The sequence below is a fragment of the Cupressus sempervirens genome, chromosome 7 (genome assembly GCF_028749045.1).
Source record: "Cupressus sempervirens isolate cs-2001-9-10 chromosome 7, ASM2874904v1, whole genome shotgun sequence".
Classification (NCBI taxonomy): Eukaryota; Viridiplantae; Streptophyta; class Pinopsida; order Cupressales; family Cupressaceae; genus Cupressus; species Cupressus sempervirens.
This window is the reverse complement of record NC_143124.1, coordinates 556,681,867-556,695,482: the sequence shown is the minus strand read 5'-3', so window position 1 is coordinate 556,695,482 and position 13,616 is coordinate 556,681,867.

The window sequence follows — 13,616 nt, the reverse complement described above, 5'->3', positions numbered from 1 at the left end:
ACATGCAAGGAATGGAAAGCAAATTTGGCTATGTGGGATATTTTACAAAAAGGGAAAGTTTCAACATATGTTGAGAAGCTTCATGGTTACTGTTGGTTTATATAAGTATTTACTTATTACACTTACTTAAGTTTACTTAGGTTAATGCATTATTTAATTATTTTGCATTATTTTATTATTTTTATTTGTGAGACACTTAGAAGTTTGTGCACTCTTGTGAGTTGTCTTGATGACATCACAGGAGTCTGCACCTCTTTTAAACACATGTTGTCTACAACATAGGAATATTCTACACACATATGACACTTAGTCATTCTTATTCATTCATCTAGAATGTTGGATAAGGTGCTTAGTTGTCTTATCTTCTAGTTGTTTCTAGAGACATTCTAGGTGCTTCCAGGGAGGCCTTTATATACAGGCACTCCTAGTGTGTTGAACATCACATTCTAAATAGAGCAATGTATTCGGACATACTCTAATTAATTGATCATATCCATTTTTGGTCTACTGTGTGCTTGTGTTTGAGTTCTTAGTTCCTGGGTGAATTTTTCCCTTAGGCAAATTATTACAGTTACAAGTTGCACATTACGGATTATTTTTACAAGAACTGGATTGAAGATAGGGTTATGATGCATGGGGTTACTATGAAATTGTCTGAGGAATTTCTTGCTGAGATTACGAGTCTTCTTATGGAGGATCTAAAATTTAGTAAGGAGACCAGCATTTCAAATGCTACCTTCAACGAATTCCCTAAACTGATGAAGAGGACAAAAAGCTAGAAAAGAGTGGCGATTTATATAACCTGGGCCAGATAAAGGTTATATGGAGGGATGTTTTATCTTACATTCACGAATATTTTATTCTTGATGGAAGATCCAAGAGGGTACACAAGTTTCATTTTGTCTTTTTAAATCACTTTCAGTATAAAGATATATTATATTTCCCATTTTATTTGAAGTTTTCTTTGATTCAAAGTCTCTAAGCTCATAGAAAAAAGGAGTCTAGACTTGTACTCCATGAGGGGTTAATTTTACTTATTGAAAATTACTGTAAAAAAAAAGCTAGTAAACCCTCTCTTGTTGTGGAAAAGAAGCATAAATTGCCTAGTAATGACCCTTATGCTAAGAAAATCAAGGTAAAAAATGAGGAGGGAGTTAGCGACAGTAAGGATGCTAAGAAGGGTAACAAAAAGGAGATAAAAAAGAAAAATATGGAGGAAGTTATGAAGTCTAATAAAACTACTAAAGATGATGATGAAATGGAAATAGGGGACCTCAGTTCCAATTTGGAAGGTTGCTCTAGAAGTAAAGGTATGGCTAGCAAGGATAATGTGGATTGTAGTAAGAAAATAGAGTCTAATGCTAGGTCGAAAGCCTCAGGGCATGAATAGGGGAACCTAAGTGATCATCATACATCTACTAAAAGGGATTCCATTGAGAATAAAATGGATGTGGAAACTGATAAGAACAATTATGGTAAAGCCCTTATCATGAAAGAGCATAGCCTAAGTAAGGAGAATAAATAGGAGCCTAAGGAGAAACAAAACTTAAACATTGAGAACTAGGTCAATATCAAGGAGAACAATGATACTATAATTGATTTTGGAAATAGGTCTAGAGATGGGCTTAGGGATGAGGTGAACTTATCTTTCCTCCATAGAGACAAGCTTAAAGTTGATGCTTCTATTCAAGGTGATTCATGGCTCTGTAATGAGATTATAGTGTTAAAGAAAAAAAGTTGGGGATATGCAGAAAGATTTGGATTAGGAAAAAAATGTTGAGAACCCATTTGGAAAGCCAAATTGGTAATATTCCTAATAAAGTTAAGGAGAATTAATTGGAACTCTAACATTTGATCAAGGATAGTGGAAAGAATATGGAGCTTGTTACTTCTAGTCTATGTGCTACTACAACCAGTTTAGATAAGAAAAGCAATGAGGAGATTATGTCTCCTAATACTGTCGATGCTAAGAGTCCAGGAGGTCCAAGTAAGAGAACCAAGTAGAGCATGAAGAAAAAGGTTATTGAGGCTCCTGAGGTTCTTGGGACTACTATAGTTGATAACATCCAGATTACTGTGGAGGCAAGCAAGGAGGTAGCGAAGATCATTAAAGAGCTTCTTTAGTAGCTGGTTGAGTTCACTGGTGTGTTGGTTTTTGGTCCCTATTATTTTGCTAGTTCTATTTTTTGTTGTTTCTAGCTTTTTGATTTAAACTCTAGGTTCTGGGTCCTTGTGAAACCTAGGTTTGTTTCTGTTTGCTTTTATGCTAGTGGTTTCAGGTCTTTGTAAAACCTCATTTTTGATATTTTGTGGTGAATTTCAGGTTTTAGATCCTTGTAAAACCTGGTGATGTATCTTGTTTATCTTTAACTTTTGTAAAGGGTTTTGGGTCCCTTTAAAACATATTTTTGCATTAAACTAAACACTAGAAGTCCTTTGATTCCTGACCACTCGGTTAACACTATAAGGAGGATATCCTTCTTTAACTGACTACTTGGTTAACAATAAAAATTCTTGATTAACACTGTAAATCTTCATTGCTTGTTTAATAATAACATTTGTGTAACATCAATGGCAACATACAATTTGATTAATTATTTCCAAAAAAATCCCTCTTTGGCATTGATGGCAACACATGTCAACATACAATGATAAGAGTATGAGCAATAAGATAATATCCTTAGTTTCATTCTGATTCTCATACATTCCAACTCCCTTTGAGATTTTTCCTGGATTTGTCTCAGCTACTTCCATTTCTCCCTCTTACAGTTGTCAACACGCTATTGTGTACATTTTCATTTTCTCCCTCTTTGTTGTAAATTCCAAAATATGAATATTTTCCTAATGAGATACAAAAATATCCATCTTTCTCTTTGGCATCAACTCTCCCTTGTTGACACTAAACTCTCCCTCTTTGACACAAAATTCCAAAGGATACAAACTTGGAAGTGACTGTATACCTCTTGTATTGATTCATATGCAATATGCTCTATTTTTCACACCTTAAGTGTGACAATCTACATCGATTTCATAATCACCAATGGAACTTGGTTGATGCATCACCATCTTGTGCTTTAGTGAGTATCAAATAGGGGAATAACCCCTGGTTTACTTGTAAGATACATAAATGCATCCTTAGGTAAAGCCTTAGTAAATATGCCTGCTATCTTCTCCTTGGTGTTCACATATTCCAATCTCACCCCCTTTTTTTTGAACCAATTCCCTTAGGTAATGATACTTGATTGCAATGTGTTTTATCTTTGTGTGTATTATAGGATTTTTTTAATGTATTGATTGCACTTGTGTTACCACAATAGATAACCACTAGTTCCTTAATTGTTTCCTTCATTCCTGATAGTAATTGCTTGATCCATATTATGTTGGAACAATTTAGAGGCTACAACAATATATTATGCCTCTGTTGTGGATTGAGAAATATGATTATGCTTCTGGCTTGTCCAAGATACTAACCTATTTCCAAGAAAGAATGCTCCTCCACTAGTGGTTTTTCTATCATCAATACTTCTTGCCCAATTTGCATTGGTAAAGGTTCTTAACTCAAGATTTCCTTCTTTCATATACCATAAACCATATTCTTTAGTTCCTTTTAGGCACCTCAATTCTTTTTATTGTCATCATGTGATTTTCTTTAGGATTTGTTGAAAACCTTGCAACTATGACAATTGCCTATGCAATATCAAGTATGGTGTGTACCACATACTGAAGTTTCCCAATCATTGATTTATAAGTAATATGATTTACCTCTTTTGAATCATCATTCTTCGACAATTTATGTCTAGTAGACATAGGTGTTCCAACTAGTTTGGAATCTTCCATTCCAAATGCTTTCAATGTTTCCCTAATGTACTTTGATTAATTAATATATATGTTATCCTTCATTTGATGAACTTATAGGACAACAAAGAATTTTATCTCTCCAAGCATAGACATTTCAAATTCTTTCCTTGTTTCTTCAACAAATTATTTGAAAAACATCTCATGTCCTCCAAATATGATATCATCCACAAATATTTATGCAAGTAATATCTTGTCCTGTGGTCCTTCCTTTATATTCAAGTTACTATGGTCATTTGTCTTTTCAAAACCAATTCTTACCAAATATCCATGCAACCTTTCATGCCATGCTCTAGGAGCTTTCTTAAATATATATAGAGCTTTGTGAAGTTTACATACTATGTCCCTTTTTCTTGGATCAATGAAACCTTCAGGCTATTAAATGTAGACTTGTTCATCCAAGATTTATTTTAAGAAAGTTGATTTTACATCCATCTGATAATACTTTGAATCCCTTTTTTGCAATGTATGATAGAAGTATTATGACTCCTTCAAATCTTACAATAAGGGTAAATGTTTCTCCATAGTAAATACCTTCTTCTTTTGCATAACCTTTGCATACTATCATTTCCTTGTTCCTTGTTACGTCTCCTTTCTCATTCTACTTATTTCTTAATACCCATTTTGTACCAATCACATTCTTATCCTTAGGTCTAGGTACAAGAGACTAGGTTTTATTCTTTTTTACTTTCTCAATGTCTTCATTCATTGGCTCTATCCAACCTTCATTTTCTAATGTACTGTTTACAGATCTAGGTTCAAATTCACTAAGAAAAGATGTACCTTTTAGTTTTTTCCCTATCAGTATGTCTTTTGCCTCTCCTCCAATTATTTGTCCAAGTGCATGATGTCTTATGACATATTCTTGACTCTGAACTTGGTTCACTTGGTTCTTCATGATCTTCAACCTTTTGCTTGGGCTCCTCTTGTTGATTTGGTTGCAACTCAAATTCCTCTTATTGTAACTCAAGTTGCACTATATATGACTTAGGTTACACTGCTTATGACTTAAGTGTCATTGTATATGACTCAAGTGCCTTTGCTTGTGACTCGGATGCCTTTTTCTATGACTTGGGTACAACTAATTGTGGTAAAGTCTTAGGTTCCTCCTCATAGTAAACAAAATTTTTGTAGTCTTTAGGTTCCTTATTTCTCTGTTCTTCACTTGTTTCTACAAACTCATCAATCTTCACTTGTGCACTTTCTATGACTTTGTGAGTAGCAAGATTCAAAAATTTATATGCCTTACTCTTATTGTAGTTCGAGGTTTCAGGGTTTTTTTGAATCTTTCTCATAACACATTATCTCATTAGAAAGGTCTTAGATGGAAATTTCATAGGAAGGGCCATTGCTGAAGTGAACCTCAATAACTATTATGACCAGAAGGGACATTTATATGCCTTAATCTTATTGGAGTTCGGGGTTTCATGGTTTTTTTGAATCTTGCTCATAACACATTATCTCATTAGAAAGGTCTTAGATGGAAATTTCACAGGAAGGGCCATTGCTGAAGTGGACCTCAATGACTCAGGTTGCACTACCTATGACTCGGGTGTCATTGTATATGACTCAAGTGCCTTTGCTTGTGACTCGGATGCCTTTTTCTATGACTCGGGTACAACTAATTGTGGTAAAGTCTTAGGTTCCTCCTCATAGTAAAAAAAAATTTTGTAGTCTTTAGGTTCCTTATTTGTCTATTCTTCACTTCTTTCTACAAACTCATCAATCTTCACCTGTGCACTTTCTATGACTTTGTGAGTAGCAAGATTCAAACATTTATATGCCTTACATCAAATTTATCTTTTAAAACTATTACCATCATCATCCTAGAATAGTCATAAACAAATAGAATGAAATATATGTCTCCATAGTAGCTTTCTATACCTATTGGCCCACAAAGATCTGTATGTACTAATTCCAAAACTTCTTCAAAATTGTAAGACTTACTCCTGAAACTTCTTTTACTCATCTTTTCAATTTGATATTGTTTGTACATGCCCATCTCAGGTTTCTTTAAATAAGGTATGCTTCTTACTCTTTTGTTCTTGATTATGGTAACTAGGTTATCAAAGTTAATATGACATGATCTTTTATGCCATAGCCAACTTTCCTCCATTTGAGCTAGAAAACATGTATTTTTAATGAGATCTAGGTAAAATAAATTACCTTTTGTCTGATTGCTAGTTTGAACTAGGTTTTATTTTCCATCCAATAATTTAGCTTTGTCATTTATGAATTCTATTGTCTATCCTATATTGTTCATTTGTGTCTATCCTATATCTTTCAACCTAGTAGGCATTCTCACATTTGATTCCTTCAGTTAATGCTATGATTCCTTTTCCTTTTAAATGGAATGGTTCATTGTTTCCAAATCTAATAATTTCTCCATCATAGTGTTCTAAATATTCAAACTTATTTTTGTCACCAGTAATGTGATGGTAACAACAACTATCTATGATCCATGTGTCAATTTTGCTAATATGAGAGATAAGTGCCATCTTTTAATTTTCCTCATTATCAGTTTCATCCTAAATAATAATATAAACTACTTCTTCTTCATTATCATCACTATCAGAATCTTTAGTAACGTAACAAGATTTCTTACCTTTGTCTCTGAAGTCTTTCTTGCCTTTGAACTTGCTATTCCTTTTCTCATCTTTATCTTCTTTGTTTGGATATCTTGTTGCAATATGACCAACCTCTTCACATGAGAAACAAATCAATAGAATTTTGCCTCTAAATTTTCCTTTCCCTTTTGATACTCTTTTTGTTAGTAGGGCTTCAATGACTTCAAGGTCTTCATCTAATCCATCTTTATCTTTACTATCAACATGTTTGCCTTTTGAGTTTCCTCCTTTTCTGCCAAGAGTTAGTTTGGATTTGAATGTAGATTCAAAGTTGCTAGGATTACGAGCATTGTTGTCAAAGTTATCTGATTCAAAAGTAGTTAATCTTCCCACAAGTGCATCCAAGGTTATGTTATTTTTAGGATTGCATCTCATCTCTTGAAATATTGAAACTCTAATTGCATAAATAGGAAGAAGAGTTCTCACTACCTTGATGATCATTGTTTCATCAGTTATTATTCCTCCTACAGTTCTAATTGCACTCACACTTTCCATGATTCTTTCACTATATTAGATAATGTTCTCACCTTCTTTCATTTTCGTTCGATCAAGCTTGCCTCTTAAGCTTTCTACCTTAGCACTTTGCACATTTTTATCACCTCCATAGACTTTCTACAGTTTTTGCCACAATTCAACTGCAGTAAGACAATCTTAACCTCATCAAATTCAAAATAGTTGAGAGAGGAAGCTATATAAATCATCATTATATTGTGATCCTTTGCTTCTTTCATATGTTCCATAGTCATAGGTTTAGGTGGTGGCACATATTTTTTTTCCAATTAGAACAACCAACATCTCCAATGCTTGATAGATGTAGCTTCATCAACTCCTCCCATGTTAAAAATTTGTCTATGTTAGTCTTGGGAATATCCCATCTATATGACATCTTGATCTTTAGCTTAGGTTCTTGAAACCTTTCCTACAAGCACCAAATGCTCTGATACCAAATTTTTGAAATAAGGAGAGTAACTAAGAGGGGAGGGGTGAATCAACTATCATAAAAACAATTCCCTATCCCTAGATGTCAAATCAAATATTTCACTAATAGTGCAATATTGTCTTTCTCAGTTATAACTAAGTTATTGTTGTCACTCGGTTAACAAAGCAATCTTATGATTATTAATCTATTTTAACCTTTAGTAACTTACTTGCAGAAACATAAAGCATAAAGAAAATAACCTAAACATAGATGACACCAAGTTTTATCATGGAAACCCAATTGAGAAAACCACCATGCAACTAGTTATAATATTGTCTCTCTTTTGAAGTGAGCCCTGTTAAGAGCCAACCTTGTTAAAGGTTAAAAAACATAGTGTTAAGTATGATTTTATTAGAGGATTTAGATCACCTTGCACTATTACATTTCGGCTCATTTTTTGACCTTTATTGGTCAAATTTTTGACCCAGTTTTCGACCAAACTTTGACCAAATTTGACCAACACATTGGTCAATTTTTTGATCAAAAATTCAACCAACCTACTGGTTGGTCAAAATTTTGACAAATACATTGGTTGAAAAAATTTGAAATTGTGACAACATTTTTTGCCATTCATTGGTCAAACTTTCGACCAATGCTTGGTAGAAATCTATAGGGCATTGTTCGAAATTTTGACCAATGCTTGGTGGAAAAGTGCAGGGTATTGGTCAAAAATTTGACCAACAAGTAGGTTGGTCAAATTTTTGACCAATATGGTGGTCGAAAAATGTTGGGATTGTTAGGGCATTTTTTTTCCATTCATTGGTCAAACTTTCGACCAATGCTTGGTGGGAATCACCAATTCATTGGTCAAAATTTTGACCAATTCTTGGTAGTAAACTACAAGGCATTGGTCAAAATTTTGACCAATTCTTGGTAGAAAACTACATGGCATTGGTCAAAATTTCAACCAATGCTTAGTCAAAAAAATTTTGCGGCTCACAGTTATTGAGGTCCACTTCAGAAATGGCCCTTCTTGTGAAATTGTCGTCTAAGACCTTTCTAATGAGATAATGGGTTATGAGCTCTTCATCAGTGGGATGGTCTCATTAGAAAGGTCTTAGATGACAATTTCACAGGAAGGGCCATTGCTGAAGTGGACCTCAACAACTATGAGCCTCAGGAAGGGTTCAATTCCTGATGCACAACTGCCTCCTAGATTCACATTCCATCCCACTGATGAAGAGCTCATAACCCATTATCTCATTAGAAAGGTCTTAGATGACAATTTCACAGGAATGGCCATTGCTGAAGTGGACCTCAACAACTATGAGCCTCAGGAAGGGTTCAATTCCCTCCTTTATTATTCATTATGCATATAATCCCATACACCCATTTGATCTCAAATGATGATATGTACTGAATGTTGAGTGTCTATGCTGAGTGCTCCAAAACCATCCATTTCATGCCTTCATCTATACACAATGTCTTTCTAGTTTCTTTCTACTCACACGCCCATTTCATTTCATATGATCATCTGAAAATTGTGTCACTCTAAGCTCTTAATTGTTTCCTCTTGATTGATTGGACTCGCTAAGTTGGCTCACCAACTTGCCCCACTTTGTCGATTGTTCAAGTATGTTCGCCAAGTTGACTCTTTGAGTTCGATCATCAAGTCACCCCACCAAAGTACCTCATCAAGGTCAATCTTTAGGTCCACTCATCGAGCTCGCTCACCAAGTCAACTCGCTCACCAACTTACCCCACCAAGATGCCACTTTAAGCCCACTCACCATGTTAGATCGTCAGGCCAACTCCCCAAGTCAACTCGCCAAGCTGACAATTAAAGTACGCTCACCAAGTCGACTCTCTAAGTTCGCTCACCAAGTCTGCCCCCTAAGCCAACTCTCCAGGTTAGCTCACTAGGTCACCCCCACTTGCCCCACCAACTCACCACTTTAAGTCGACTTGCCATGTTAGCTTGCCAAGCTGACTCCCCTAATCAACTCACCAATTCGACAATTCAAGTACGCTCACCAAGTCGACTCTTTATGTTTGCTCACCAAGTCACCCCCACCCAATCACCTCAATGAGTTGACTCTTTAAGTCAGCTCACCAAGTCGGCTCACCCAGTGGTTTTACCACCTTGCCTCGGCAAGTTGACCGTTATGTGTGCTTGCCAAGTTGCCCCACTGAGTTGCTTCTCTAAGCCCACTCACCATGTCAACTCACTTGTTCGGCTCACCAAGTCAACTATTCAAGTATGCTCGCCATGTGGGCTCACCAAATCACTCCACCAAGTCATGTCAACAAGTCGATTGTTCAAGTATATGCTCGCCAAGTTGACTCTGAGTTTGCTCATCAAGTCACCTCGCTGAGTCGCCTCAATGAGTTGACTCCTTAAGTCTGCTCACCAAGTTAGCTCTCCAAGTCATCTCACCATCTCGTCTCACCAAGTGGGGCTCTCTACGTAGGCTCGCCAATCTACCCCACCAAGTCGCCTCTTTAAGGCCGCTGACAATGTCGGCTTGCTAGGTCTATTCCCAAAATCGACTCACTAAGTCAACTGTTCAAGTATGCTCACCAAGTTGCCTCACCAAGTTGACTCTTTAAGTTTTCTCACCAAGTCTACTCGCCATGTCAGCTCACCGAGTCAGCTCACCAAGTCACCCCTCCAAGTCGCTTGAAGCAAAGAAAAATTTGGTGTCATTCAAACTTACCATATCTGAAGGGATATAGTGGCTGAAAGTGCATATTAGATTCATGGCACTGAATATGATGGCTGCAAATTGCATATCAAACCCGTGTAGGATAATATCAGTCTTTCTGTTGCAGATCATACTTCATATCATACCTTAAAGTGGTCATTTACTAGTCCCAAAGTGGTCTACAGAAGCCTACAATAGCTAGCTAACATCTGGATGTGATACATTTTGATTATATGGCATTAAAACCTATGGATTGAATTGTTACAGTTTGATTTGTGACTGATAATAGGTCTATAATCTCTCTTTTCAGCCTTAGCAGTAAACAATAAACTCATATTTTGCCATATCATTTAGCTGTACATGTTTTGATTCATTGCATAGTCATTTCCTTTAATCATTTGTAATGTGTTATCATAAACAAGCATCAAAGTGAGCTCATTCTCATGAAGAGGGAACATGAATACCAGAAATATCATTAGAACCATTTTCATTGGAGCTAATAAAACAAGCACATTAAGCTCTAAACCTTGTTTGTGTTCCTCAAGTTAAATGCTTGCAAAACCAACCTTCAATAACACCATTTTCAGGTTACATATAAATGTCCATGGCACTGTCCTCACTGTCCTTACCAGCATAATCATTTTTTAAGGGTGGAACTTCCTTTTCATTTCATCCTCGTGTGCACTTGCTTGCAATAGGGTGAACAGTGACACAACATTCCTCAACAGAATAAAAGCATTGGATTACACATCCAGTAGATGCTAAGTTTTAACTTTTTATTCTTTGATTGAAATTTTACTTCAGTACTAGTGTGACCTTTTCACACCTTCATAACCATTATTTCTTCATGGCACTGTCCTCACTGTCCTTACCAACATAATCATTTTTTCAGGTCTAAACAAGTTGATTATTTTGACACTTAGTCAAGTTTCCACATCTGCTATGGATGGAGCCAGAGAGGAGCTTGATTAATGCCCTCCTCTTGAGGCTCCAAACCCAAATTCGTCACAATTTCCTCAGTCTTGATACAACAACCAGACACTTGCAAATTTTGAACAATGTTATGTGTTCAAGCATCATCATTGTTAGTATTCACATAGCAAAAAACGTCCCTCTATTCACAAATTCATTTCCTTTAAAGAGTGAACAGAGAAAGGAACAGTGGGTGACTGATGAACAAACATAGTGATGCTCTTAAACAATCTTGTATGGTAAATTTCAAAATGATATCCAGGATGTGACCAAGCCTCCTTCATGATGCTCTAGATTTTCCTATTCGAATATTGTCAGTTTTTTAAATGCAAGGTAAATACCATTCAATCAATTTTGATTACTATATTAATCATATTAAAAGCTCTGAACATTTGGAGGACAAGAAGTGGAGCTTCAACACCTATTTGTCTGGGACGAAGTACTTTTGTGTCTTCTATCAACAATTTAACACCTTATCAGAAGAACCATAAATGACATAGCCAATACAATATTCCAAGTCTCCTCTAAGATGTTCTTGATTTCTTTAACACCAGGTGACTACCATTGGCATTGATCACCTTTTGTTACCATATTATCCATATTACAACTTTACTACTCTAAAATGATGTCTAATCAATACAAATTCAGAGCCAGTACTTTAAAATGAAGTTAAATCAGTCCAGGAGTAAATGTGAGTACTTTAAAATGAAGTTATATCAGTCTAGGAGTTAGAGTAGCAACACCTTGGAAAAAGATTCATGAGAAAACATATTAGCATTGATCTTCAACTAACTCATAATTTATTGATTAGAATTGCATAACGTCTATCTTTATCCACATCCTCAATCACCTTTTTTTTTCTCATCCACTGGTGGGAGTGGAATCTGCAATCAGGTAGAAACCAATTCCCATGTGATCTCCACATGCATTAATTTTTGTTAAAAATAGACAGGCAAAATAGTATACAATTTTTTATATTAGAGTTCATACCTTGATTCTCCTCATCTTATTCGTGAATTTTGAATTGATTTCGAAGACATCTGTTTGTGCCACAGTTTTTGTATTTGGCTCTTTATTGAGAATTTTATGTTTCACACATGAAAGAGAATGTAGCAATCTGACAATATCTTCATCTGTCAAATTCAATTGAGTCTTCACTTCTGAATAATTTAGCCTTTCAGATGCATTGAATAGCAAGAATGTTGATGCCTATGTATCATAGCCACAGAGTAAGTTACACAAGGAAAAAGAAGTGAATTCCAGATATATCAAGGAAACTGACACTGATAAATGTGATGTATTCACTTTGCATATTTATGTTTTCTATAACACATCAATTTTAGTTTTCCTTTAAACAGATAGCATAAGTAGAAAATGAATCAAATTATCAATGTATGGTCATTAAAAATTAATGACATTAACCATTGCTTTAACTTATCCTACCCAACTAATTCTTAACTAGAAACTGGAAGAAGAAATTCCCAATAATGATCAGTATAAAATGACCTATAATGCCATTTTATATGAATCAAGGAATCTAACTGTCAGCCAGTAATCAACCAAAAAGGAAATTACCTGGTAAGTAGTAACAAGTTCCATAGGCTTAGGGTAAAACTTCCCATTAATATTACAAGTACCCAGAGATTATATCCATGTAAGCTTTCTATGCTTTGTCTTTGTCTGATAGAACTACCTGAACACCTCTATGCATCTTACCAGCATTAAGTAGCAAAGTTCAAAATGTTAACCTACTTCAGAAATTGGCAAATTTAAAAGGTATACTGTATACAAAATGGGCATACCATTTCAGCTGGCAAGTTAAGATCAAATGATTTGTAACTCGGCCAAAACCCAGTTGTCAAAACTGTCACAGTCAAGTCTATGCCAGGATGTGTTTGAGAATTTTCATTAAGATAATCATCAAAATGTCCTTGGTTCTCCTTTTCTAATGTTAAATCTATGACCTACATACAAGCACACATATTTTTACACAATTTACAATTAGATTAACTTCATTGATAAGAATCAAAGTCAGTTTTTTATTTGTGTATGATGCAGCATACCATTCCCTCCATTTTAGAAGTAAACTAACCACCACACTATTGCTTCAACTTTGTCAATATGCTTCTTTCATGATCATCATTTGCACTTTTATCAAACAAAAGTCTCTGTGCAAGCTTCTTCCTACAATTTTGACAAATATTAATTATATATCACAACAAATAACAAGACAAAGTCCTAAATTTTAAAATAGCATTATATGGATGAAGATTGTCATTCACATCATGAATTCCAGATGTGTAAAGTTGTCATTCATGTCATGAATTCTAGATGTGTAAAGTATCCATTCCTCATGCTTTATGTCCTTTGGCAGAGTCTGGGTTAATCTATACTTGATAATTCCAAACAATAGTGATTTAAATTTTTTTAAAGTAATTAAAACTAGACTAGTACAAAAAGAAATTGAACCATATATTAAGAATATGGAGTATGTAACCTGGACATACCAAAATAGAAAATGTATCATATTCTAATAAA